This window comes from Schistocerca gregaria, chromosome 3 (assembly GCF_023897955.1).
Source record: "Schistocerca gregaria isolate iqSchGreg1 chromosome 3, iqSchGreg1.2, whole genome shotgun sequence".
In the NCBI taxonomy this organism is placed as follows: domain Eukaryota; kingdom Metazoa; phylum Arthropoda; class Insecta; order Orthoptera; family Acrididae; genus Schistocerca; species Schistocerca gregaria.
In genome coordinates, this window is record NC_064922.1 from 19219349 (window position 1) to 19246619 (window position 27271).

The 27271-nt window shown below is 49.0% G+C and overlaps 17 non-coding genes across 17 annotated transcripts; all 17 read left to right on the forward strand.

Annotated features, from left to right (window-relative positions):
• The first annotated feature begins 350 nt into the window (after positions 1 to 350).
• Positions 351 to 424, forward strand: Trnaa-agc (transfer RNA alanine (anticodon AGC)). The gene has a single exon. It is a non-coding gene; the product is annotated as a tRNA-Ala (tRNA).
• A 2857-nt stretch (positions 425 to 3281) lies between these two features.
• Trnaa-agc (transfer RNA alanine (anticodon AGC)) lies at positions 3282 to 3355 on the forward strand. Its single transcript has one exon. It is a non-coding gene; the product is annotated as a tRNA-Ala (tRNA).
• Positions 3356 to 4741: 1386 nt separating this feature from the next.
• Positions 4742 to 4815, forward strand: Trnaa-agc (transfer RNA alanine (anticodon AGC)). Its single transcript has one exon. It is a non-coding gene; the product is annotated as a tRNA-Ala (tRNA).
• Positions 4816 to 6212: 1397 nt separating this feature from the next.
• On the forward strand, positions 6213 to 6286 carry Trnaa-agc (transfer RNA alanine (anticodon AGC)). The gene has a single exon. It is a non-coding gene; the product is annotated as a tRNA-Ala (tRNA).
• A 1386-nt stretch (positions 6287 to 7672) lies between these two features.
• On the forward strand, positions 7673 to 7746 carry Trnaa-agc (transfer RNA alanine (anticodon AGC)). Its single transcript has one exon. It is a non-coding gene; the product is annotated as a tRNA-Ala (tRNA).
• Positions 7747 to 9143: 1397 nt separating this feature from the next.
• On the forward strand, positions 9144 to 9217 carry Trnaa-agc (transfer RNA alanine (anticodon AGC)). The gene has a single exon. It is a non-coding gene; the product is annotated as a tRNA-Ala (tRNA).
• Positions 9218 to 10626: 1409 nt separating this feature from the next.
• Trnaa-agc (transfer RNA alanine (anticodon AGC)) lies at positions 10627 to 10703 on the forward strand. Its single transcript has one exon. It is a non-coding gene; the product is annotated as a tRNA-Ala (tRNA).
• Positions 10704 to 12098: 1395 nt separating this feature from the next.
• Trnaa-agc (transfer RNA alanine (anticodon AGC)) lies at positions 12099 to 12174 on the forward strand. The gene has a single exon. It is a non-coding gene; the product is annotated as a tRNA-Ala (tRNA).
• Positions 12175 to 13562: 1388 nt separating this feature from the next.
• On the forward strand, positions 13563 to 13638 carry Trnaa-agc (transfer RNA alanine (anticodon AGC)). Its single transcript has one exon. It is a non-coding gene; the product is annotated as a tRNA-Ala (tRNA).
• Positions 13639 to 15045: 1407 nt separating this feature from the next.
• Trnaa-agc (transfer RNA alanine (anticodon AGC)) lies at positions 15046 to 15122 on the forward strand. The gene has a single exon. It is a non-coding gene; the product is annotated as a tRNA-Ala (tRNA).
• A 1397-nt stretch (positions 15123 to 16519) lies between these two features.
• On the forward strand, positions 16520 to 16593 carry Trnaa-agc (transfer RNA alanine (anticodon AGC)). Its single transcript has one exon. It is a non-coding gene; the product is annotated as a tRNA-Ala (tRNA).
• Positions 16594 to 17980: 1387 nt separating this feature from the next.
• Trnaa-agc (transfer RNA alanine (anticodon AGC)) lies at positions 17981 to 18054 on the forward strand. The gene has a single exon. It is a non-coding gene; the product is annotated as a tRNA-Ala (tRNA).
• A 1387-nt stretch (positions 18055 to 19441) lies between these two features.
• Trnaa-agc (transfer RNA alanine (anticodon AGC)) lies at positions 19442 to 19519 on the forward strand. The gene has a single exon. It is a non-coding gene; the product is annotated as a tRNA-Ala (tRNA).
• Positions 19520 to 20917: 1398 nt separating this feature from the next.
• Positions 20918 to 20991, forward strand: Trnaa-agc (transfer RNA alanine (anticodon AGC)). The gene has a single exon. It is a non-coding gene; the product is annotated as a tRNA-Ala (tRNA).
• A 1394-nt stretch (positions 20992 to 22385) lies between these two features.
• Trnaa-agc (transfer RNA alanine (anticodon AGC)) lies at positions 22386 to 22463 on the forward strand. The gene has a single exon. It is a non-coding gene; the product is annotated as a tRNA-Ala (tRNA).
• Positions 22464 to 25324: 2861 nt separating this feature from the next.
• Positions 25325 to 25402, forward strand: Trnaa-agc (transfer RNA alanine (anticodon AGC)). Its single transcript has one exon. It is a non-coding gene; the product is annotated as a tRNA-Ala (tRNA).
• A 1395-nt stretch (positions 25403 to 26797) lies between these two features.
• On the forward strand, positions 26798 to 26873 carry Trnaa-agc (transfer RNA alanine (anticodon AGC)). The gene has a single exon. It is a non-coding gene; the product is annotated as a tRNA-Ala (tRNA).
• The last annotated feature ends 398 nt before the right edge of the window (positions 26874 to 27271 follow it).

The window sequence follows — 27271 nt, forward strand, 5'->3', positions numbered from 1 at the left end:
ACAGACTGATATGATGTATACTGTCATAAGGAGAGCAAGGTGTAAGTGTGGGGACCGGCTGTTATCGTGGTGTCATCGAGTGCAGATCTGTCTTAGGTATCACGGCTTAACGTCATTGAAGTCTAGAGTTGGACAACACGTTCGTCTTACTCAGAGCGGTGTCTGAACTCTATTTTGGACGTTATGCGTGCCACTTTCATTGTGGCCAACTACGATTCGATACAGAATGCACGAAACCTGAAAGACACCCTCACTGATACATAGAGAGTAGTGTTTGTCTGCGGAATAATGGGAGTACAAGGGTCTGTGACGTTGATATGACTGTATGTAGCACTACTAGTTATCGGGAGGGTGGGCGTAGCTCAGATGGTAGAGCGCTCGCTTAGCGTGCGAGAGGTACTGGGATCGATACCCAGCGCCTCCAGAATTTTTAACACACCTACATGCGCACCTTGCGATACAAGTGGAATAATTCCCAACCGGCAGAGGTGTGTAGGCAGCTACAAGCGAACGATTAGCATCCACAATTGCGCCGATTTCACGTAAATCCCACTGCACGTTCCTATTCTTTGCGTGCAGTCGGCTGCTACTGGTGTTGCTGGTTGTGACTGCTGATAACAGATGCCGTAGCAATCAATTCATGGAGTGAGTTGTATGTTTTGCGATAGTCTGTCTCTGACAAGGAAGCACAGGTGATATAGGTGCGAACACAGGAAGCTTGCAGCCCCTCGCTACCTGCACACACAGAGCAGCCACACTAGAAGAGCGGCCTAAGCCGTAGGCGAAATGTGCTCATTCGCTTTGGCGCGACGTCGAACTATAAATAAGGCTGTCACTAGCGTGAGCGTTGCGTGAGCGTCGTGTAAAGTCGGAAAAGTCATCTGCATGGGTGATTGCCAAGTGTGGGGAGCGTTTCGTAGTACGATTAGTGCAAAGGGGATGCGGAAACTTATTGTGTCCAAGTGTTTTGCAGTTGGACGACAAGAATTTTACGCAGTAGCAAAGAGCGAGGCACTGAGTTGGCATGAACAATGGAGAGCACAATGGGGCTCGAGATGTGCTTGTTACCTCAGGTGCTGTGTGATTGTCGACAAGGAGTGAAATGGACCAATTTGTGACCGCCCTTTCAATTTAAGACGTTCAAAACAGACGGAATTTGCATTCGTAATACCAGAGCATCGAAACTACTTGGAACTCTTGTGTATATGAACGTGTCCGCGCCTTTGTATTCTGGTACCTTCGCCGCTACAAACCAACCAACCATCGTGTCCTTGCACATCAGAGTCGCAAAGAATGGAGAATAGCCAGGCTTGGTCGTGTGTGTAGCTGTAGCTCAGTTGGCAGATCGTTCGCTTAGCGTGTGAACGGTCTCGGGTTCAAGCCCTGGCTCCTCCATGTTTTGTGGTCAGTGCATGGTAAGTGTTGGTCGCGGCGAACATAAACTCACGCAAGAAGTTGCAAAACCAGCGTCACAGACTGATATGATGTATACTGTCATAAGGAGAGCAAGGTGTAAGTGTGGGGACCGGCTGTTATCGTGGTGTCATCGAGTGCAGATCTGTCTTAGGTATCACGGCTTAACGTCATTGAAGTCTAGAGGTGGACAACACGTTCGTCTTACTCAGAGCGGTGTCTGAACTCTATTTTCGACGTTATGCGTGCCACTTTCATTGTGGCCAACTACGATTCGATACAGAATGCACGAAACCTGAAAGACACCCTCACTGATACATAGAGAGTAGTGTTTGTCTGCGGAATAATGGGAGTACAAGGGTCTGTGACGTTGATATGACTGTATGTAGCACTACTAGTTATCGGGAGGGTGGGCGTAGCTCAGATGGTAGAGCGCTGGCTTAGCGTGCGAGAGGTACTGGGATCGATACCCAGCGCCTCCATAATTTTTAACACACCTACATGCGCACCTTGCGATACAAGTGGAATAATTCCCAACCGGCAGAGGTGTGTAGGCAGATACAAGCGAACGATTAGCATCCACTATTGCGCCGATTTCACGTAAATCCCACTGCACGTTCCTATTCTTTGCGTGCAGTCGGCTGCTACTGGTGTTGCTGGTTGTGACTGCTGATAACAGATGCCGTAGCAATCAATTCATGGAGTGAGTTGTATGTTTTGCGATAGTCTGTCTCTGACAAGGAAGCACAGGTGATATAGGTGCGAACACAGGAAGCTTGCAGCCCCTCGCTACCTGCACACACAGAGCAGCCACACTAGAAGAGCGGCCTAAGCCGTAGGCGAAATGTGCTCATTCGCTTTGGCGCGACGTCGAACTATAAATAAGGCTGTCACTAGCGTGAGCGTCGTGTAAAGTCGGAAAAGTCATCTGCATGGGTGATTGCCAAGTGTGGGGAGCGTTTCGTAGTACGATTAGTGCAAAGGGGACGCGGAAACTTATTGTGTCCAAGTGTTTTGCAGTTGGACGACAAGAATTTTACGCAGTAGCAAAGAGCGAGGCACTGAGTTGGCATGAACAATGGAGAGCACAATGGGGCTCGAGATGTGCTTGTTACCTCAGGTGCTGTGTGATTGTCGACAAGGAGTGAAATGGACCAATTTGTGACCGCCCTTTGAATTTAAGACGTTCAAAACAGACGGAATTTGCATTCGTAATACCAGAGCATCGAAACTACTTGGAACTCTTGTGTATATGAACGTGTCCGCGCCTTTGTATTCTGGTACCTTCGCCGCTACAAACCAACCAACCATCGTGTCCTTGCACATCAGAGTCGCAAAGAATGGAGAATAGCCAGGCTTGGTCGTGTGTGTAGCTGTAGCTCAGTTGGCAGATCGTTCGCTTAGCGTGTGAACGGTCTCGGGTTCAAGCCCTGGCTCCTCCATGTTTTGTGGTCAGTGCATGGTAAGTGTTGGTCGCGGCGAACATAAACTCACGCAAGAAGTTGCAAAACCAGCGTCACAGACTGATATGATGTATACTGTCATAAGGAGAGCAAGGTGTAAGTGTGGGGACCGGCTGTTATCGTGGTGTCATCGAGTGCAGATCTGTCTTAGGTATCACGGCTTAACGTCATTGAAGTCTAGAGTTGGACAACACGTTCGTCTTACTCAGAGCGGTGTCTGAACTCTATTTTGGACATTATGCGTGCCACTTTCATTGTGGCCAACTACGATTCGATACAGAATGCACGAAACCTGAAAGACACCCTCACTGATACATAGAGAGTAGTGTTTGTCTGCGGAATAATGGGAGTACAAGGGTCTGTGACGTTGATATGACTGTATGTAGCACTACTAGTTATCGGGAGGGTGGGCGTAGCTCAGATGGTAGAGCGCTCGCTTAGCGTGCGAGAGGTACTGGGATCGATACCCAGCGCCTCCAGAATTTTTAACACACCTACATGCGCACCTTGCGATACAAGTGGAATAATTCCCAACCGGCAGAGGTGTGTAGGCAGATACAAGCGAACGATTAGCATCCACAATTGCGCCGATTTCACGTAAATCCCACTGCACGTTCCTATTCTTTGCGTGCAGTCGGCTGCTACTGGTGTTGCTGGTTGTGACTGCTGATAACAGATGCCGTAGCAATCAATTCATGGAGTGAGTTGTATATTTTGCGATAGTCTGTCTCTGACAAGGAAGCACAGGTGATATAGGTGCGAACACAGGAAGCTTGCAGCCCCTCGCTACCTGCACACACAGAGCAGCCACACTAGAAGAGCGGCCTAAGCCGTAGGCGAAATGTGCTCATTCGCTTTGGCGCGACGTCGAACTATAAATAAGGCTGTCACTAGCGTGAGCGTCGTGTAAAGTCGGAAAAGTCATCTGCATGGGTGATTGCCAAGTGTGGGGAGCGTTTCGTAGTACGATTAGTGCAAAGGGGATGCGGAAACTTATTGTGTCCAAGTGTTTTGCAGTTGGACGACAAGAATTTTACGCAGTAGCAAAGAGCGAGGCACTGAGTTGGCATGAACAATGGAGAGCACAATGGGGCTCGAGATGTGCTTGTTACCTCAGGTGCTGTGTGATTGTCGACAAGGAGTGAAATGGACCAATTTGTGACCGCCCTTTGAATTTAAGACGTTCAAAACAGACGGAATTTGCATTCGTAATACCAGAGCATCGAAACTACTTGGAACTCTTGTGTATATGAACGTGTCCGCGCCTTTGTATTCTGGTACCTTCGCCGCTACAAACCAACCAACCATCGTGTCCTTGCACATCAGAGTCGCAAAGAATGGAGAATAGCCAGGCTTGGTCGTGTGTGTAGCTGTAGCTCAGTTGGCAGATCGTTCGCTTAGCGTGTGAACGGTCTCGGGTTCAAGCCCTGGCTCCTCCATGTTTTGTGGTCAGTGCATGGTAAGTGTTGGTCGCGGCGAACATAAACTCACGCAAGAAGTTGCAAAACCAGCGTCACAGACTGATATGATGTATACTGTCATAAGGAGAGCAAGGTGTAAGTGTGGGGACCGGCTGTTATCGTGGTGTCATCGAGTGCAGATCTGTCTTAGGTATCACGGCTTAACGTCATTGAAGTCTAGAGTTGGACAACACGTTCGTCTTACTCAGAGCGGTGTCTGAACTCTATTTTGGACGTTATGCGTGCCACTTTCATTGTGGCCAACTACGATTCGATACAGAATGCACGAAACCTGAAAGACACCCTCACTGATACATAGAGAGTAGTGTTTGTCTGCGGAATAATGGGAGTACAAGGGTCTGTGACGTTGATATGACTGTATGTAGCACTACTAGTTATCGGGAGGGTGGGCGTAGCTCAGATGGTAGAGCGCTCGCTTAGCGTGCGAGAGGTACTGGGATCGATACCCAGCGCCTCCAGAATTTTTAACACACCTACATGCGCACCTTGCGATACAAGTGGAATAATTCCCAACCGGCAGAGGTGTGTAGGCAGATACAAGCGAACGATTAGCATCCACAATTGCGCCGATTTCACGTAAATCCCACTGCACGTTCCTATTCTTTGCGTGCAGTCGGCTGCTACTGGTGTTGCTGGTTGTGACTGCTGATAACAGATGCCGTAGCAATCAATTCATGGAGTGAGTTGTATGTTTTGCGATAGTCTGTCTCTGACAAGGAAGCACAGGTGATATAGGTGCGAACACAGGAAGCTTGCAGCCCCTCGCTACCTGCACACACAGAGCAGCCACACTAGAAGAGCGGCCTAAGCCGTAGGCGAAATGTGCTCATTCGCTTTGGCGCGACGTCGAACTATAAATAAGGCTGTCACTAGCGTGAGCGTTGCGTGAGCGTCGTGTAAAGTCGGAAAAGTCATCTGCATGGGTGATTGCCAAGTGTGGGGAGCGTTTCGTAGTACGATTAGTGCAAAGGGGATGCGGAAACTTATTGTGTCCAAGTGTTTTGCAGTTGGACGACAAGAATTTTACGCAGTAGCAAAGAGCGAGGCACTGAGTTGGCATGAACAATGGAGAGCACAATGGGGCTCGAGATGTGCTTGTTACCTCAGGTGCTGTGTGATTGTCGACAAGGAGTGAAATGGACCAATTTGTGACCGCCCTTTGAATTTAAGACGTTCAAAACAGACGGAATTTGCATTCGTAATACCAGAGCATCGAAACTACTTGGAACTCTTGTGTATATGAACGTGTCCGCGCCTTTGTATTCTGGTACCTTCGCCGCTACAAACCAACCAACCATCGTGTCCTTGCACATCAGAGTCGCAAAGAATGGAGAATAGCCAGGCTTGGTCGTGTGTGTAGCTGTAGCTCAGTTGGCAGATCGTTCGCTTAGCGTGTGAACGGTCTCGGGTTCAAGCCCTGGCTCCTCCATGTTTTGTGGTCAGTGCATGGTAAGTGTTGGTCGCGGCGAACATAAACTCACGCAAGAAGTTGCAAAACCAGCGTCACAGACTGATATGATGTATACTGTCATAAGGAGAGCAAGGTGTAAGTGTGGGGACCGGCTGTTATCGTGGTGTCATCGAGTGCAGATCTGTCTTAGGTATCACGGCTTAACGTCATTGAAGTCTAGAGTTGGACAACACGTTCGTCTTACTCAGAGCGGTGTCTGAACTCTATTTTGGACATTATGCGTGCCACTTTCATTGTGGCCAACTACGATTCGATACAGAATGCACGAAACCTGAAAGACACCCTCACTGATACATAGAGAGTAGTGTTTGTCTGCGGAATAATGGGAGTACAAGGGTCTGTGACGTTGATATGACTGTATGTAGCACTACTAGTTATCGGGAGGGTGGGCGTAGCTCAGATGGTAGAGCGCTCGCTTAGCGTGCGAGAGGTACTGGGATCGATACCCAGCGCCTCCAGAATTTTTAACACACCTACATGCGCACCTTGCGATACAAGTGGAATAATTCCCAACCGGCAGAGGTGTGTAGGCAGATACAAGCGAACGATTAGCATCCACAATTGCGCCGATTTCACGTAAATCCCACTGCACGTTCCTATTCTTTGCGTGCAGTCGGCTGCTACTGGTGTTGCTGGTTGTGACTGCTGATAACAGATGCCGTAGCAATCAATTCATGGAGTGAGTTGTATGTTTTGCGATAGTCTGTCTCTGACAAGGAAGCACAGGTGATATAGGTGCGAACACAGGAAGCTTGCAGCCCCTCGCTACCTGCACACACAGAGCAGCCACACTAGAAGAGCGGCCTAAGCCGTAGGCGAAATGTGCTCATTCGCTTTGGCGCGACGTCGAACTATAAATAAGGCTGTCACTAGCGTGAGCGTCGTGTAAAGTCGGAAAAGTCATCTGCATGGGTGATTGCCAAGTGTGGGGAGCGTTTCGTAGTACGATTAGTGCAAAGGGGATGCGGAAACTTATTGTGTCCAAGTGTTTTGCAGTTGGACGACAAGAATTTTACGCAGTAGCAAAGAGCGAGGCACTGAGTTGGCATGAACAATGGAGAGCACAATGGGGCTCGAGATGTGCTTGTTACCTCAGGTGCTGTGTGATTGTCGACAAGGAGTGAAATGGACCAATTTGTGACCGCCCTTTGAATTTAAGACGTTCAAAACAGACGGAATTTGCATTCGTAATACCAGAGCATCGAAACTACTTGGAACTCTTGTGTATATGAACGTGTCCGCGCCTTTGTATTCTGGTACCTTCGCCGCTACAAACCAACCAACCATCGTGTCCTTGCACATCAGAGTCGCAAAGAATGGAGAATAGCCAGGCTTGGTCGTGTGTGTAGCTGTAGCTCAGTTGGCAGATCGTTCGCTTAGCGTGTGAACGGTCTCGGGTTCAAGCCCTGGCTCCTCCATGTTTTGTGGTCAGTGCATGGTAAGTGTTGGTCGCGGCGAACATAAACTCACGCAAGAAGTTGCAAAACCAGCGTCACAGACTGATATGATGTATACTGTCATAAGGAGAGCAAGGTGTAAGTGTGGGGACCGGCTGTTATCGTGGTGTCATCGAGTGCAGATCTGTCTTAGGTATCACGGCTTAACGTCATTGAAGTCTAGAGTTGGACAACACGTTCGTCTTACTCAGAGCGGTGTCTGAACTCTATTTTGGACGTTATGCGTGCCACTTTCATTGTGGCCAACTACGATTCGATACAGAATGCACGAAACCTGAAAGACACCCTCACTGATACATAGAGAGTAGTGTTTGTCTGCGGAATAATGGGAGTACAAGGGTCTGTGACGTTGATATGACTGTATGTAGCACTACTAGTTATCGGGAGGGTGGGCGTAGCTCAGATGGTAGAGCGCTCGCTTAGCGTGCGAGAGGTACTGGGATCGATACCCAGCGCCTCCAGAATTTTTAACACACCTACATGCGCACCTTGCGATACAAGTGGAATAATTCCCAACCGGCAGAGGTGTGTAGGCAGATACAAGCGAACGATTAGCATCCACAATTGCGCCGATTTCACGTAAATCCCACTGCACGTTCCTATTCTTTGCGTGCAGTCGGCTGCTACTGGTGTTGCTGGTTGTGACTGCTGATAACAGATGCCGTAGCAATCAATTCATGGAGTGAGTTGTATGTTTTGCGATAGTCTGTCTCTGACAAGGAAGCACAGGTGATATAGGTGCGAACACAGGAAGCTTGCAGCCCCTCGCTACCTGCACACACAGAGCAGCCACACTAGAAGAGCGGCCTAAGCCGTAGGCGAAATGTGCTCATTCGCTTTGGCGCGACGTCGAACTATAAATAAGGCTGTCACTAGCGTGAGCGTTGCGTGAGCGTCGTGTAAAGTCGGAAAAGTCATCTGCATGGGTGATTGCCAAGTGTGGGGAGCGTTTCGTAGTACGATTAGTGCAAAGGGGATGCGGAAACTTATTGTGTCCAAGTGTTTTGCAGTTGGACGACAAGAATTTTACGCAGTAGCAAAGAGCGAGGCACTGAGTTGGCATGAACAATGGAGAGCACAATGGGGCTCGAGATGTGCTTGTTACCTCAGGTGCTGTGTGATTGTCGACAAGGAGTGAAATGGACCAATTTGTGACCGCCCTTTGAATTTAAGACGTTCAAAACAGACGGAATTTGCATTCGTAATACCAGAGCATCGAAACTACTTGGAACTCTTGTGTATATGAACGTGTCCGCGCCTTTGTATTCTGGTACCTTCGCCGCTACAAACCAACCAACCATCGTGTCCTTGCACATCAGAGTCGCAAAGAATGGAGAATAGCCAGGCTTGGTCGTGTGTGTAGCTGTAGCTCAGTTGGCAGATCGTTCGCTTAGCGTGTGAACGGTCTCGGGTTCAAGCCCTGGCTCCTCCATGTTTTGTGGTCAGTGCATGGTAAGTGTTGGTCGCGGCGAACATAAACTCACGCAAGAAGTTGCAAAACCAGCGTCACAGACTGATATGATGTATACTGTCATAAGGAGAGCAAGGTGTAAGTGTGGGGACCGGCTGTTATCGTGGTGTCATCGAGTGCAGATCTGTCTTAGGTATCACGGCTTAACGTCATTGAAGTCTAGAGGTGGACAACACGTTCGTCTTACTCAGAGCGGTGTCTGAACTCTATTTTCGACGTTATGCGTGCCACTTTCATTGTGGCCAACTACGATTCGATACAGAATGCACGAAACCTGAAAGACACCCTCACTGATACATAGAGAGTAGTGTTTGTCTGCGGAATAATGGGAGTACAAGGGTCTGTGACGTTGATATGACTGTATGTAGCACTACCAGTTATCGGGAGGGTGGGCGTAGCTCAGATGGTAGAGCGCTCGCTTAGCGTGCGAGAGGTACTGGGATCGATACCCAGCGCCTCCAGAATTTTTAACACACCTACATGCGCACCTTGCGATACAAGTGGAATAATTCCCAACCGGCAGAGGTGTGTAGGCAGATACAAGCGAACGATTAGCATCCACAATTGCGCCGATTTCACGTAAATCCCACTGCACGTTCCTATTCTTTGCGTGCAGTCGGCTGCTACTGGTGTTGCTGGTTGTGACTGCTGATAACAGATGCCGTAGCAATCAATTTATGGAGTGAGTTGTATGTTTTGCGATAGTCTGTCTCTGACAAGGAAGCACAGGTGATATAGGTGCGAACACAGGAAGCTTGCAGCCCCTCGCTACCTGCACACACAGAGCAGCCACACTAGAAGAGCGGCCTAAGCCGTAGGCGAAATGTGCTCATTCGCTTTGGCGCGACGTCGAACTATAAATAAGGCTGTCAGTAGTGTGAGCGTTGCGTGAGCGTCGTGTAAAGTCGGAAAAGTCATCTGCATGGGTGATTGCCAAGTGTGGGGAGCGTTTCGTAGTACGATTAGTGCAAAGGGGATGCGGAAACTTATTGTGTCCAAGTGTTTTGCAGTTGGACGACAAGAATTTTACGCAGTAGCAAAGAGCGAGGCACTGAGTTGGCATGAACAATGGAGAGCACAATGGGGCTCGAGATGTGCTTGTTACCTCAGGTGCTGTGTGATTGTCGACAAGGACTGAAATGGACCAATTTGTGACCGCCCTTTGAATTTAAGACGTTCAAAACAGACGGAATTTGCATTCGTAATACCAGAGCATCGAAACTACTCGGAACTCTTGTGTATATGAACGTGTCCGCGCCTTTGTATTCTGGTACCTTCGCCGCTACAAACCAACCAACCATCGTGTCCTTGCACATCAGAGTCGCAAAGAATGGAGAATAGCCAGGCTTGGTCGTGTGTGTAGCTGTAGCTCAGTTGGCAGATCGTTCGCTTAGCGTGTGAACGGTCTCGGGTTCAAGCCCTGGCTCCTCCATGTTTTGTGGTCAGTGCATGGTAAGTGTTGGTCGCGGCGAACATAAACTCACGCAAGAAGTTGCAAAACCAGCGTCACAGACTGATATGATGTATACTGTCATAAGGAGAGCAAGGTGTAAGTGTGGGGACCGGCTGTTATCGTGGTGTCATCGAGTGCAGATCTGTCTTAGGTATCACGCTTAACGTCATTGAAGTCTAGAGGTGGACAACACGTTCGTCTTACTCAGAGCGGTGTCTGAACTCTATTTTCGACGTTATGCGTGCCACTTTCATTGTGGCCAACTACGATTCGATACAGAATGCACGAAACCTGAAAGACACCCTCACTGATTCATAGAGAGTAGTGTTTGTCTGCGGAATAATGGGAGTACAAGGGTCTGTGACGTTGATATGACTGTATGTAGCATTACTAGTTAACCGGGGGGGGGGGGGGGGGGGAGGTGTGCGTAGCTCAGATGGTAGAGCGCTCGCTTAGCGTGCGAGAGGTACTGGGATCGATACCCAGCGCCTCCAGAATTTTTAACACACCTACATGCGCACCTTGCGATACAAGTGGAATAATTCCCAACCGGCAGAGGTGTGTAGGCAGCTACAAGCGAACGATTAGCATCCACAATTGCGCCGATTTCACGTAAATCCCACTGCACGTTCCTATTCTTTGCGTGCAGTCGGCTGCTACTGGTGTTGCTGGTTGTGACTGCTGATAACAGATGCCGTAGCAATCAATTCATGGAGTGAGTTGTATGTTTTGCGATAGTCTGTCTCTGACAAGGAAGCACAGGTGATATAGGTGCGAACACAGGAAGCTTGCAGCCCCTCGCTACCTGCACACACAGAGCAGCCACACTAGAAGAGCGGCCTAAGCCGTAGGCGAAATGTGCTCATTCGCTTTGGCGCGACGTCGAACTATAAATAAGGCTGTCACTAGCGTGAGCGTTGCGTGAGCGTCGTGTAAAGTCGGAAAAGTCATCTGCATGGGTGATTGCCAAGTGTGGGGAGCGTTTCGTAGTACGATTAGTGCAAAGGGGATGCGGAAACTTATTGTGTCCAAGTGTTTTGCAGTTGGACGACAAGAATTTTACGCAGTAGCAAAGAGCGAGGCACTGAGTTGGCATGAACAATGGAGAGCACAATGGGGCTCGAGATGTGCTTGTTACCTCAGGTGCTGTGTGATTGTCGACAAGGAGTGAAATGGACCAATTTGTGACCGCCCTTTGAATTTAAGACGTTTAAAACAGACGGAATTTGCATTCGTAATACCAGAGCATCGAAACTACTTGGAACTCTTGTGTATATGAACGTGTCCGCGCCTTTGTATTCTGGTACCTTCGCCGCTACAAACCAACCAACCATCGTGTCCTTGCACATCAGAGTCGCAAAGAATGGAGAATAGCCAGGCTTGGTCGTGTGTGTAGCTGTAGCTCAGTTGGCAGATCGTTCGCTTAGCGTGTGAACGGTCTCGGGTTCAAGCCCTGGCTCCTCCATGTTTTGTGGTCAGTGCATGGTAAGTGTTGGTCGCGGCGAACATAAACTCACGCAAGAAGTTGCAAAACCAGCGTCACAGACTGATATGATGTATACTGTCATAAGGAGAGCAAGGTGTAAGTGTGGGGACCGGCTGTTATCGTGGTGTCATCGAGTGCAGATCTGTCTTAGGTATCACGGCTTAACGTCATTGAAGTCTAGAGTTGGACAACACGTTCGTCTTACTCAGAGCGGTGTCTGAACTCTATTTTCGACGTTATGCGTGCCACTTTCATTGTGGCCAACTACGATTCGATACAGAATGCACGAAACCTGAAAGACACCCTCACTGATACATAGAGAGTAGTGTTTGTCTGCGGAATAATGGGAGTACAAGGGTCTGTGACGTTGATATGACTGTATGTAGCACTACTAGTTGTCGGGGGGGTGTGCGTAGCTCAGATGGTAGAGCGCTCGCTTAGCGTGCGAGAGGTACTGGGATCGATACCCAGCGCCTCCACAATTCTTAACACACCTACATGCGCACCTTGCGATACAAGTGGAATAATTCCCAACCGGCAGAGGTGTGTAGGCAGATACAAGCGAACGATTAGCATCCACAATTGCGCCGATTTCACGTAAATCCCACTGGACGTTCCTATTCTTTTCGTGCAGTCGGCTGCTACTGGTGTTGCTGGTTGTGACTGCTGATAACAGATGCCGTAGCAATCAATTCATGGAGTGAGTTGTATGTTTTGCGATAGTCTGTCTCTGACAAGGAAGCACAGGTGATATAGGTGCGAACACAGGAAGCTTGCAGCCCCTCGCTACCTGCACACACAGAGCAGCCACACTAGAAGAGCGGCCTAAGCCGTAGGCGAAATGTGCTCATTCGCTTTGGCGCGACGTCGAACTATAAATAAGGCTGTCACTAGCGTGAGCGTCGTGTAAAGTCGGAAAAGTCATCTGCATGGGTGATTGCCAAGTGTGGGGAGCGTTTCGTAGTACGATTAGTGCAAAGGGGATGCGGAAACTTATTGTGTCCAAGTGTTTTGCAGTTGGACGACAAGAATTTTACGCAGTAGCAAAGAGGGAGGCGCTGAGTTGGCATGAACAATGGAGAGCACAATGGGGCTCGAGATGTGCTTGTTACCTCAGGTGCTGTGTGATTGTCGACAAGGAGTGAAATGGACCAATTTGTGACCGCCCTTTCAATTTAAGACGTTCAAAACAGACGGAATTTGCATTCGTAATACCAGAGCATCGAAACTACTTGGAACTCTTGTGTATATGAACGTGTCCGCGCCTTTGTATTCTGGTACCTTCGCCGCTACAAACCAACCAACCATCGTGTCCTTGCACATCAGAGTCGCAAAGAATGGAGAATAGCCAGGCTTGGTCGTGTGTGTAGCTGTAACTCAGTTGGCAGATCGTTCGCTTAGCGTGTGAACGGTCTCGGGTTCAAGCCCTGGCTCCTCCATGTTTTGTGGTCAGTGCATGGTAAGTGTTGGTCGCGGCGAACATAAACTCACGCAAGAAGTTGCAAAACCAGCGTCACAGACTGATATGATGTATACTGTCATAAGGAGAGCAAGATGTAAGTGTGGGGACCGGCTGTTATCGTGGTGTCATCGAGTGCAGATCTGTCTTAGGTATCACGGCTTAACGTCATTTAAGTCTAGAGGTGGACAACACGTTCGTCTTACTCAGAGCGGTGTCTGAACTCTATTTTCGACGTTATGCGTGCCACTTTCATTGTGGCCAACTACGATTCGATACAGAATGCACGAAACCTGAAAGACACCCTCACTGATACATAGAGAGTAGTGTTTGTCTGCGGAATAATGGGAGTACAAGGGTCTGTGACGTTGATATGACTGTATGTAGCACTACTAGTTATCAGGGGGGGGGGTGTGCGTAGCTCAGATGGTAGAGCGCTCGCTTAGCGTGCGAGAGGTACTGGGATCGATACCCAGCGCCTCCACAATTTTTAACACACCTACATGCGCACCTTGCGATACAAGTGGAATAATTCCCAACCGGCAGAGGTGTGTACGCAGATACAAGCGAACGATTAGCATCCACAATTGCGCCGATTTCACGTAAATCCCACTGCACGTTCCTATTCTTTGCGTGCAGTCGGCTGCTACTGGTGTTGCTGGTTGTGACTGCTGATAACAGATGCCGTAGCAATCAATTCATGGAGTGAGTTGTATGTTTTGCGATAGTCTGTCTCTGACAAGGAAGCACAGGTGATATAGGTGCGAACACAGGAAGCTTGCAGCCCCTCGCTACCTGCACACACAGAGCAGCCACACTAGAAGAGCGGCCTAAGCCGTAGGCGAAATGTGCTCATTCGCTTTGGCGCGACGTCGAACTATAAATAAGGCTGTCAGTAGTGTGAGCGTTGCGTGAGCGTCGTGTAAAGTCGGAAAAGTCATCTGCATGGGTGATTGCCAAGTGTGGGGAGCGTTTCGTAGTACGATTAGTGCAAAGGGGATGCGGAAACTTATTGTGTCCAAGTGTTTTGCAGTTGGACGACAAGAATTTTACGCAGTAGCAAAGAGCGAGGCACTGAGTTGGCATGAACAATGGAGAGCACAATGGGGCTCGAGATGTGCTTGTTACCTCAGGTGCTGTGTGATTGTCGACAAGGACTGAAATGGACCAATTTGTGACCGCCCTTTGAATTTAAGACGTTCAAAACAGACGGAATTTGCATTCGTAATACCAGAGCATCGAAACTACTCGGAACTCTTGTGTATATGAACGTGTCCGCGCCTTTGTATTCTGGTACCTTCGCCGCTACAAACCAACCAACCATCGTGTCCTTGCACATCAGAGTCGCAAAGAATGGAGAATAGCCAGGCTTGGTGCTGTGTGTAGCTGTAGCTCAGTTGGCAGATCGTTCGCTTAGCGTGTGAACGGTCTCGGGTTCAAGCCCTGGCTCCTCCATGTTTTGTGGTCAGTGCATGGTAAGTGTTGGTCGCGGCGAACATAAACTCACGCAAGAAGTTGCAAAACCAGCGTCACAGACTGATATGATGTATACTGTCATAAGGAGAGCAAGGTGTAAGTGTGGGGACCGGCTGTTATCGTGGTGTCATCGAGTGCAGATCTGTCTTAGGTATCACGCTTAACGTCATTGAAGTCTAGAGGTGGACAACACGTTCGTCTTACTCAGAGCGGTGTCTGAACTCTATTTTCGACGTTATGCGTGCCACTTTCATTGTGGCCAACTACGATTCGATACAGAATGCACGAAACCTGAAAGACACCCTCACTGATTCATAGAGAGTAGTGTTTGTCTGCGGAATAATGGGAGTACAAGGGTCTGTGACGTTGATATGACTGTATGTAGCATTACTAGTTAACCGGGGGGGGGGGGGGGGGAGGTGTGCGTAGCTCAGATGGTAGAGCGCTCGCTTAGCGTGCGAGAGGTACTGGGATCGATACCCAGCGCCTCCAGAATTTTTAACACACCTACATGCGCACCTTGCGATACAAGTGGAATAATTCCCAACCGTCAGAGGTGTGTAGGCAGCTACAAGCGAACGATTAGCATCCACAATTGCGCCGATTTCACGTAAATCCCACTGCACGTTCCTATTCTTTGCGTGCAGTCGGCTGCTACTGGTGTTGCTGGTTGTGACTGCTGATAACAGATGCCGTAGCAATCAATTCATGGAGTGAGTTGTATGTTTTGCGATAGTCTGTCTCTGACAAGGAAGCACAGGTGATATAGGTGCGAACACAGGAAGCTTGCAGCCCCTCGCTACCTGCACACACAGAGCAGCCACACTAGAAGAGCGGCCTAAGCCGTAGGCGAAATGTGCTCATTCGCTTTGGCGCGACGTCGAACTATAAATAAGGCTGTCACTAGCGTGAGCGTTGCGTGAGCGTCGTGTAAAGTCGGAAAAGTCATCTGCATGGGTGATTGCCAAGTGTGGGGAGCGTTTCGTAGTACGATTAGTCCAAAGGGGATGCGGAAACTTATTGTGTCCAAGTGTTTTGCAGTTGGACGACAAGAATTTTACGCAGTAGCAAAGAGCGAGGCACTGAGTTGGCATGAACAATGGAGAGCACAATGGGGCTCGAGATGTGCTTGTTACCTCAGGTGCTGTGTGATTGTCGACAAGGAGTGAAATGGACCAATTTGTGACCGCCCTTTGAATTTAAGACGTTCAAAACAGACGGAATTTGCATTCGTAATACCAGAGCATCGAAACTACTCGGAACTCTTGTGTATATGAACGTGTCCGCGCCTTTGTATTCTGGTACCTTCGCCGCTACAAACCAACCAACCATCGTGTCCTTGCACATCAGAGTCGCAAAGAATGGAGAATAGCCAGGCTTGGTCGTGTGTGTAGCTGTAGCTCAGTTGGCAGATCGTTCGCTTAGCGTGTGAACGGTCTCGGGTTCAAGCCCTGGCTCCTCCATGTTTTGTGGTCAGTGCATGGTAAGTGTTGGTCGCGGCGAACATAAACTCACGCAAGAAGTTGCAAAACCAGCGTCACAGACTGATATGATGTATACTGTCATAAGGAGAGCAAGGTGTAAGTGTGGGGACCGGCTGTTATCGTGGTGTCATCGAGTGCAGATCTGTCTTAGGTATCACGGCTTAACGTCATTTAAGTCTAGAGGTGGACAACACGTTCGTCTTACTCAGAGCGGTGTCTGAACTCTATTTTCGACGTTATGCGTGCCACTTTCATTGTGGCCAACTACGATTCGATACAGAATGCACGAAACCTGAAAGACACCCTCACTGATACATAGAGAGTAGTGTTTGTCTGCGGAATAATGGGAGTACAAGGGTCTGTGACGTTGATATGACTGTATGTAGCACTACTAGTTATGGGGGGGGTGGGCGTAGCTCAGATGGTAGAGCGCTCGCTTAGCGTGCGAGAGGTACTGGGATCGATACCCAGCGCCTCCAGAATTTTTAACACACCTACATGCGCACCTTGCGATACAAGTGGAATAATTCCCAACCGGCAGAGGTGTGTAGGCAGATACAAGCGAACGATTAGCATCCACAATTGCGCCGATTTCACGTAAATCCCACTGCACGTTCCTATTCTTTGCGTGCAGTCGGCTGCTACTGGTGTTGCTGGTTGTGACTGCTGATAACAGATGCCGTAGCAATCAATTCATGGAGTGAGTTGTATGTTTTGCGATAGTCTGTCTCTGACAAGGAAGCACAGGTGATATAGGTGCGAACACAGGAAGCTTGCAGCCCCTCGCTACCTGCACACACAGAGCAGCCACACTAGAAGAGCGGCCTAAGCCGTAGGCGAAATGTGCTCATTCGCTTTGGCGCGACGTCGAACTATAAATAAGGCTGTCACTAGCGTGAGCGTCGTGTAAAGTCGGAAAAGTCATCTGCATGGGTGATTGCCAAGTGTGGGGAGCGTTTCGTAGTACGATTAGTGCAAAGGGGATGCGGAAACTTATTGTGTCCAAGTGTTTTGCAGTTGGACGACAAGAATTTTACGCAGTAGCAAAGAGCGAGGCACTGAGTTGGCATGAACAATGGAGAGCACAATGGGGCTCGAGATGTGCTTGTTACCTCAGGTGCTGTGTGATTGTCGACAAGGACTGAAATGGACCAATTTGTGACCGCCCTTTGAATTTAAGACGTTCAAAACAGACGGAATTTGCATTCGTAATACCAGAGCATCGAAACTACTCGGAACTCTTGTGTATATGAACGTGTCCGCGCCTTTGTATTCTGGTACCTTCGCCGCTACAAACCAACCAACCATCGTGTCCTTGCACATCAGAGTCGCAAAGAATGGAGAATAGCCAGGCTTGGTCGTGTGTGTAGCTGTAGCTCAGTTGGCAGATCGTTCGCTTAGCGTGTGAACGGTCTCGGGTTCAAGCCCTGGCTCCTCCATGTTTTGTGGTCAGTGCATGGTAAGTGTTGGTCGCGGCGAACATAAACTCACGCAAGAAGTTGCAAAACCAGCGTCACAGACTGATATGATGTATACTGTCATAAGGAGAGCAAGGTGTAAGTGTGGGGACCGGCTGTTATCGTGGTGTCATCGAGTGCAGATCTGTCTTAGGTATCACGGCTTAACGTCATTGAAGTCTAGAGGTGGACAACACGTTCGTCTTACTCAGAGCGGTGTCTGAACTCTATTTTGGACGTTATGCGTGCCACTTTCATTGTGGCCAACTACGATTCGATACAGAATGCACGAAACCTGAAAGACACCCTCACTGATACATAGAGAGTAGTGTTTGTCTGCGGAATAATGGGAGTACAAGGGTCTGTGACGTTGATATGACTGTATGTAGCACTACTAGTTATCGGGGGGGGTGGGCGTAGCTCAGATGGTAGAGCGCTCGCTTAGCGTGCGAGAGGTACTGGGATCGATACCCAGCGCCTCCACAATTTTTAACACACCTACATGCGCACCTTGCGATACAAGTGGAATAATTCCCAACCGGCAGAGGTGTGTAGGCAGATACAAGCGAACGATTAGCATCCACAATTGCGCCGATTTCACGTAAATCCCACTGCACGTTCCTATTCTTTGCGTGCAGTCGGCTGCTACTGGTGTTGCTGGTTGTGACTGCTGATAACAGATGCCGTAGCAATCAATTCATGGAGTGAGTTGTATGTTTTGCGATAGTCTGTCTCTGACAAGGAAGCACAGGTGATATAGGTGCGAACACAGGAAGCATGCAGCCCCTCGCTACCTGCACACACAGAGCAGCCACACTAGAAGAGCGGCCTAAGCCGTAGGCGAAATGTGCTCATTCGCTTTGGCGCGACGTCGAACTATAAATAAGGCTGTCACTAGCGTGAGCGTCGTGTAAAGTCGGAAAAGTCATCTGCATGGGTGATTGCCAAGTGTGGGGAGCGTTTCGTAGTACGATTAGTGCAAAGGGGATGCGGAAACTTATTGTGTCCAAGTGTTTTGCAGTTGGACGACAAGAATTTTACGCAGTAGCAAAGAGCGAGGCACTGAGTTGGCATGAACAATGGAGAGCACAATGGGGCTCGAGATGTGCTTGTTACCTCAGGTGCTGTGTGATTGTCGACAAGGAGTGAAATGGACCAATTTGTGACCGCCCTTTGAATTTAAGACGTTCAAAACAGACGGAATTTGCATTCGTAATACCAGAGCATCGAAACTACTCGGAACTCTTGTGTATATGAACGTGTCCGCGCCTTTGTATTCTGGTACCTTCGCCGCTACAAACCAACCAACCATCGTGTCCTTGCACATCAGATTCGCAAAGAATGGAGAATAGCCAGGCTTGGTCGTGTGTGAAGCTGTAGCTCAGTTGGCAGATCGTTCGCTTAGCGTGTGAACGGTCTCGGGTTCAAGCCCTGGCTCCTCCATGTTTTGTGGTCAGTGCATGGTAAGTGTTGGTCGCGGCGAACATAAACTCACGCAAGAAGTTGCAAAACCAGCGTCACAGACTGATATGATGTATACTGTCATAAGGAGAGCAAGGTGTAAGTGTGGGGACCGGCTGTTATCATGGTGTCATCGAGTGCAGATCTGTCTTAGGTATCACGGCTTAACGTCATTGAAGTCTAGAGGTGGACAACACGTTCGTCTTACTCAGAGCGGTGTCTGAACTCTATTTTCGACGTTATGCGTGCCACTTTCATTGTGGCCAACTACGATTCGATACAGAATGCACGAAACCTGAAAGACACCCTCACTGATTCATAGAGAGTAGTGTTTGTCTGCGGAATAATGGGAGTACAAGGGTCTGTGACGTTGATATGACTGTATGTAGCACTACTAGTTATGGGGGGGGGGGTGTGTGCGTAGCTCAGATGGTAGAGCGCTCGCTTAGCGTGCGAGAGGTACTGGGATCGATACCCAGCGCCTCCACAATTTTTAACACACCTACATGCGCACCTTGCGATACAAGTGGAATAATTCCCAACCGGCAGAGGTGTGTAGGCAGATACAAGCGAACGATTAGCATCCACAATTGCGCCGATTTCACGTAAATCCCACTGCACGTTCCTATTCTTTGCGTGCAGTCGGCTGCTACTGGTGTTGCTGGTTGTGACTGCTGATAACAGATGCCGTAGCAATCAATTCATGGAGTGAGTTGTATGTTTTGCGATAGTCTGTCTCTGACAAGGAAGCACAGGTGATATAGGTGCGAACACAGGAAGCTTGCAGCCCCTCGCTACCTGCACACACAGAGCAGCCACACTAGAAGAGCGGCCTAAGCCGTAGGCGAAATGTGCTCATTCGCTTTGGCGCGACGTCGAACTATAAATAAGGCTGTCACTAGCGTGAGCGTTGCGTGAGCGTCGTGTAAAGTCGGAAAAGTCATCTGCATGGGTGATTGCCAAGTGTGGGGAGCGTTTCGTAGTACGATTAGTGCAAAGGGGATGCGGAAACTTATTGTGTCCAGGTGTTTTGCAGTTGGACGACAGGAATTTTATGCAGTAGCAAAGAGCGAGGCACTGAGTTTTCATGAACAATGGAGAGCACAATGGGGCTCGAGATGTGCTTGTTACCTCAGGTGCTGTGTGATTGTCGACAAGGAGTGAAATGGACCAATTTGTGACCGCCCTTTGAATTTAAGACGTTCAAAACAGACGGAATTTGCATTCGTAATACCAGAGCATCGAAACTACTTGGAACTCTTGTGTATATGAACGTGTCCGCGCCTTTGTATTCTGGTACCTTCGCCGCTACAAACCAACCAACCATCGTGTCCTTGCACATCAGAGTCGCAAAGAATGGAGAATAGCCAGGCTTGGTCGTGTGTGTAGCTGTAGCTCAGTTGGCAGATCGTTCGCTTAGCGTGTGAACGGTCTCGGGTTCAAGCCCTGGCTCCTCCATGTTTTGTGGTCAGTGCATGGTAAGTGTTGCTCGCGGCGAACATAAACTCACGCAAGAAGTTGCAAAACCAGCGTCACAGACTGATATGATGTATACTGTCATAAGGAGAGCAAGGTGTAAGTGTGGGGACCGGCTGTTATCGTGGTGTCATCGAGTGCAGATCTGTCTTAGGTATCACGGCTTAACGTCATTGAAGTCTAGAGGTGGACAACACGTTCGTCTTACTCAGAGCGGTGTCTGAACTCTATTTTGGACGTTATGCGTGCCACTTTCATTGTGGCCAACTACGATTCGATACAGAATGCACGAAACCTGAAAGACACCCTCACTGATACATAGAGAGTAGTGTTTGTCTGCGGAATAATGGGAGTACAAGGGTCTGTGACGTTGATATGACTGTATGTAGCACTACTAGTTATCGGGGGGGGTGGGCGTAGCTCAGATGGTAGAGCGCTCGCTTAGCGTGCGAGAGGTACTGGGATCGATACCCAGCGCCTCCACAATTTTTAACACACCTACATGCGCACCTTGCGATACAAGTGGAATAATTCCCAACCGGCAGAGGTGTGTAGGCAGATACAAGCGAACGATTAGCATCCACAATTGCGCCGATTTCACGTAAATCCCACTGCACGTTCCTATTCTTTGCGTGCAGTCGGCTGCTACTGGTGTTGCTGGTTGTGACTGCTGATAACAGATGCCGTAGCAATCAATTCATGGAGTGAGTTGTATGTTTTGCGATAGTCTGTCTCTGACAAGGAAGCACAGGTGATATAGGTGCGAACACAGGAAGCTTGCAGCCCCTCGCTACCTGCACACACAGAGCAGCCACACTAGAAGAGCGGCCTAAGCCGTAGGCGAAATGTGCTCATTCGCTTTGGCGCGACGTCGAACTATAAATAAGGCTGTCACTAGCGTGAGCGTCGTGTAAAGTCGGAAAAGTCATCTGCATGGGTGATTGCCAAGTGTGGGGAGCGTTTCGTAGTACGATTAGTGCAAAGGGGATGCGGAAACTTATTGTGTCCAAGTGTTTTGCAGTTGGACGACAAGAATTTTACGCAGTAGCAAAGAGCGAGGCACTGAGTTGGCATGAACAATGGAGAGCACAATGGGGCTCGAGATGTGCTTGTTACCTCAGGTGCTGTGTGATTGTCGACAAGGAGTGAAATGGACCAATTTGTGACCGCCCTTTGAATTTAAGACGTTCAAAACAGACGGAATTTGCATTCGTAATACCAGAGCATCGAAACTACTCGGAACTCTTGTGTATATGAACGTGTCCGCGCCTTTGTATTCTGGTACCTTCGCCGCTACAAACCAACCAACCATCGTGTCCTTGCACATCAGATTCGCAAAGAATGGAGAATAGCCAGGCTTGGTCGTGTGTGAAGCTGTAGCTCAGTTGGCAGATCGTTCGCTTAGCGTGTGAACGGTCTCGGGTTCAAGCCCTGGCTCCTCCATGTTTTGTGGTCAGTGCATGGTAAGTGTTGGTCGCGGCGAACATAAACTCACGCAAGAAGTTGCAAAACCAGCGTCACAGACTGATATGATGTATACTGTCATAAGGAGAGCAAGGTGTAAGTGTGGGGACCGGCTGTTATCATGGTGTCATCGAGTGCAGATCTGTCTTAGGTATCACGGCTTAACGTCATTGAAGTCTAGAGGTGGACAACACGTTCGTCTTACTCAGAGCGGTGTCTGAACTCTATTTTCGACGTTATGCGTGCCACTTTCATTGTGGCCAACTACGATTCGATACAGAATGCACGAAACCTGAAAGACACCCTCACTGATTCATAGAGAGTAGTGTTTGTCTGCGGAATAATGGGAGTACAAGGGTCTGTGACGTTGATATGACTGTATGTAGCACTACTAGTTATGGGGGGGGGGGGGGGGGGTGTGTGCGTAGCTCAGATGGTAGAGCGCTCGCTTAGCGTGCGAGAGGTACTGGGATCGATACCCAGCGCCTCCACAATTTTTAACACACCTACATGCGCACCTTGCGATACAAGTGGAATAATTCCCAACCGGCAGAGGTGTGTAGGCAGATACAAGCGAACGATTAGCATCCACAATTGCGCCGATTTCACGTAAATCCCACTGCACGTTCCTATTCTTTGCGTGCAGTCGGCTGCTACTGGTGTTGCTGGTTGTGACTGCTGATAACAGATGCCGTAGCAATCAATTCATGGAGTGAGTTGTATGTTTTGCGATAGTCTGTCTCTGACAAGGAAGCACAGGTGATATAGGTGCGAACACAGGAAGCTTGCAGCCCCTCGCTACCTGCACACACAGAGCAGCCACACTAGAAGAGCGGCCTAAGCCGTAGGCGAAATGTGCTCATTCGCTTTGGCGCGACGTCGAACTATAAATAAGGCTGTCACTAGCGTGAGCGTTGCGTGAGCGTCGTGTAAAGTCGGAAAAGTCATCTGCATGGGTGATTGCCAAGTGTGGGGAGCGTTTCGTAGTACGATTAGTGCAAAGGGGATGCGGAAACTTATTGTGTCCAGGTGTTTTGCAGTTGGACGACAGGAATTTTATGCAGTAGCAAAGAGCGAGGCACTGAGTTTTCATGAACAATGGAGAGCACAATGGGGCTCGAGATGTGCTTGTTACCTCAGGTGCTGTGTGATTGTCGACAAGGAGTGAAATGGACCAATTTGTGACCGCCCTTTGAATTTAAGACGTTCAAAACAGACGGAATTTGCATTCGTAATACCAGAGCATCGAAACTACTTGGAACTCTTGTGTATATGAACGTGTCCGCGCCTTTGTATTCTGGTACCTTCGCCGCTACAAACCAACCAACCATCGTGTCCTTGCACATCAGAGTCGCAAAGAATGGAGAATAGCCAGGCTTGGTCGTGTGTGTAGCTGTAGCTCAGTTGGCAGATCGTTCGCTTAGCGTGTGAACGGTCTCGGGTTCAAGCCCTGGCTCCTCCATGTTTTGTGGTCAGTGCATGGTAAGTGTTGCTCGCGGCGAACATAAACTCACGCAAGAAGTTGCAAAACCAGCGTCACAGACTGATATGATGTATACTGTCATAAGGAGAGCAAGGTGTAAGTGTGGGGACCGGCTGTTATCGTGGTGTCATCGAGTGCAGATCTGTCTTAGGTATCACGGCTTAACGTCATTGAAGTCTAGAGGTGGACAACACGTTCGTCTTACTCAGAGCGGTGTCTGAACTCTATTTTCGACGTTATGCGTGCCACTTTCATTGTGGCCAACTACGATTCGATACAGAATGCACGAAACCTGAAAGACACCCTCACTGATACATAGAGAGTAGTGTTTGTCTGCGGAATAATGGGAGTACAAGGGTCTGTGACGTTGATATGACTGTATGTAGCACTACTAGTTATCGGGGGGGTGGGCGTAGCTCAGATGGTAGAGCGCTCGCTTAGCGTGCGAGAGGTACTGGGATCGATACTCAGCGCCTCCACAATTTTTAACACACCTACATGCGCACCTTGCGATACAAGTGGAATAATTCCCAACCGGCAGAGGTGTGTAGGCAGATACAAGCGAACGATTAGCATCCACAATTGCGCCGATTTCACGTAAATCCCACTGCACGTTCCTATTCTTTGCGTGCAGTCGGCTGCTACTGGTGTTGCTGGTTGTGACTGCTGATAACAGATGCCGTAGCAATCAATTCATGGAGTGAGTTGTATGTTTTGCGATAGTCTGTCTCTGACAAGGAAGCACAGGTGATATAGGTGCGAACACAGGAAGCTTGCAGCCCCTCGCTACCTGCACACACAGAGCAGCCACACTAGAAGAGCGGCCTAAGCCGTAGGCGAAATGTGCTCATTCGCTTTGGCGCGACGTCGAACTATAAATAAGGCTGTCACTAGCGTGAGCGTCGTGTAAAGTCGGAAAAGTCATCTGCATGGGTGATTGCCAAGTGTGGGGAGCGTTTCGTAGTACGATTAGTGCAAAGGGGATGCGGAAACTTATTGTGTCCAAGTGTTTTGCAGTTGGACGACAAGAATTTTACGCAGTAGCAAAGAGCGAGGCACTGAGTTGGCATGAACAATGGAGAGCACAATGGGGCTCGAGATGTGCTTGTTACCTCAGGTGCTGTGTGATTGTCGACAAGGAGTGAAATGGACCAATTTGTGACCGCCCTTTGAATTTAAGACGTTCAAAACAGACGGAATTTGCATTCGTAATACCAGAGCATCGAAACTACTCGGAACTCTTGTGTATATGAACGTGTCCGCGCCTTTGTATTCTGGTACCTTCGCCGCTACAAACCAACCAACCATCGTGTCCTTGCACATCAGAGTCGCAAAGAATGGAGAATAGCCAGGCTTGGTCGTGTGTGAAGCTGTAGCTCAGTTGGCAGATCGTTCGCTTAGCGTGTGAACGGTCTCGGGTTCAAGCCCTGGCTCCTCCATGTTTTGTGGTCAGTGCATGGTAAGTGTTGGTCGCGGCGAACATAAACTCACGCAAGAAGTTGCAAAACCAGCGTCACAGACTGATATGATGTATACTGTCATAAGGAGAGCAAGGTGTAAGTGTGGGGACCGGCTGTTATCATGGTGTCATCGAGTGCAGATCTGTCTTAGGTATCACGGCTTAACGTCATTGAAGTCTAGAGGTGGACAACACGTTCGTCTTACTCAGAGCGGTGTCTGAACTCTATTTTCGACGTTATGCGTGCCACTTTCATTGTGGCCAACTACGATTCGATACAGAATGCACGAAACCTGAAAGACACCCTCACTGATTCATAGAGAGTAGTGTTTGTCTGCGGAATAATGGGAGTACAAGGGTCTGTGACGTTGATATGACTGTATGTAGCACTACTAGTTATGGGGGGGGGGGGGGTGTGTGCGTAGCTCAGATGGTAGAGCGCTCGCTTAGCGTGCGAGAGGTACTGGGATCGATACCCAGCGCCTCCACAATTTTTAACACACCTACATGCGCACCTTGCGATACAAGTGGAATAATTCCCAACCGGCAGAGGTGTGTAGGCAGATACAAGCGAACGATTAGCATCCACAATTGCGCCGATTTCACGTAAATCCCACTGCACGTTCCTATTCTTTGCGTGCAGTCGGCTGCTACTGGTGTTGCTGGTTGTGACTGCTGATAACAGATGCCGTAGCAATCAATTCATGGAGTGAGTTGTATGTTTTGCGATAGTCTGTCTCTGACAAGGAAGCACAGGTGATATAGGTGCGAACACAGGAAGCTTGCAGCCCCTCGCTACCTGCACACACAGAGCAGCCACACTAGAAGAGCGGCCTAAGCCGTAGGCGAAATGTGCTCATTCGCTTTGGCGCGACGTCGAACTATAAATAAGGCTGTCACTAGCGTGAGCGTTGCGTGAGCGTCGTGTAAAGTCGGAAAAGTCATCTGCATGGGTGATTGCCAAGTGTGGGGAGCGTTTCGTAGTACGATTAGTGCAAAGGGGATGCGGAAACTTATTGTGTCCAGGTGTTTTGCAGTTGGACGACAGGAATTTTATGCAGTAGCAAAGAGCGAGGCACTGAGTTTTCATGAACAATGGAGAGCACAATGGGGCTCGAGATGTGCTTGTTACCTCAGGTGCTGTGTGATTGTCGACAAGGAGTGAAATGGACCAATTTGTGACCGCCCTTTGAATTTAAGACGTTCAAAACAGACGGAATTTGCATTCGTAATACCAGAGCATCGAAACTACTTGGAACTCTTGTGTATATGAACGTGTCCGCGCCTTTGTATTCTGGTACCTTCGCCGCTACAAACCAACCAACCATCGTGTCCTTGCACATCAGAGTCGCAAAGAATGGAGAATAGCCAGGCTTGGTCGTGTGTGTAGCTGTAGCTCAGTTTTCAGATCGTTCGCCTAGCGTGTGAACGGTCTCGGGTTCAAGCCCTGGCTCCTCCATGTTTTGTGGTCAGTGCATGGTAAGTGTTGGTCGCGGCGAACATAAACTCACGCAAGAAGTTGCAAAACCAGCGTCACAGACTGATATGATGTATACTGTCATAAGGAGAGCAAGGTGTAAGTGTGGGGACCGGCTGTTATCGTGGTGTCATCGAGTGCAGATCTGTCTTAGGTATCACGGCTTAACGTCATTGAAGTTTAGAGGTGGACAACACGTTCGTCTTACTCAGAGCGGTGTCTGAACTCTATTTTCGACGTTATGCGTGCCACTTTCATTGTGGCCAACTACGATTCGATACAGAATGCACGAAACCTGAAAGACACCCTCACTGATTCATAGAGAGTAGTGTTTGTCTGCGGAATAATGGGAGTACAAGGGTCTGTGACGTTGATATGACTGTATGTAGCACTACTAGTTATCGGGGGGGTGTGCGTAGCTCAGATGGTAGAGCGCTCGCTTAGCGTGCGAGAGGTACTGGGATCGATACCCAGCGCCTCCACAATTTTTAACACACCTACATGCGCACCTTGCGATACAAGTGGAATAATTCCCAACCGGCAGAGGTGTGTAGGCAGATACAAGCGAACGATTAGCATCCACAATTGCGCCGATTTCACGTAAATCCCACTGCACGTTCCTATTCTTTGCGTGCAGTCGGCTGCTACTGGTGTTGCTGGTTGTGACTGCTGATAACAGATGCCGTAGCAATCAATTCATGGAGTGAGTTGTATGTTTTGCGATAGTCTGTCTCTGACAAGGAAGCACAGGTGATATAGGTGCGAACACAGGAAGCTTGCAGCCCCTCGCTACCTGCACACACAGAGCAGCCACACTAGAAGAGCGGCCTAAGCCGTAGGCGAAATGTGCTCATTCGCTTTGGCGCGACGTCGAACTATA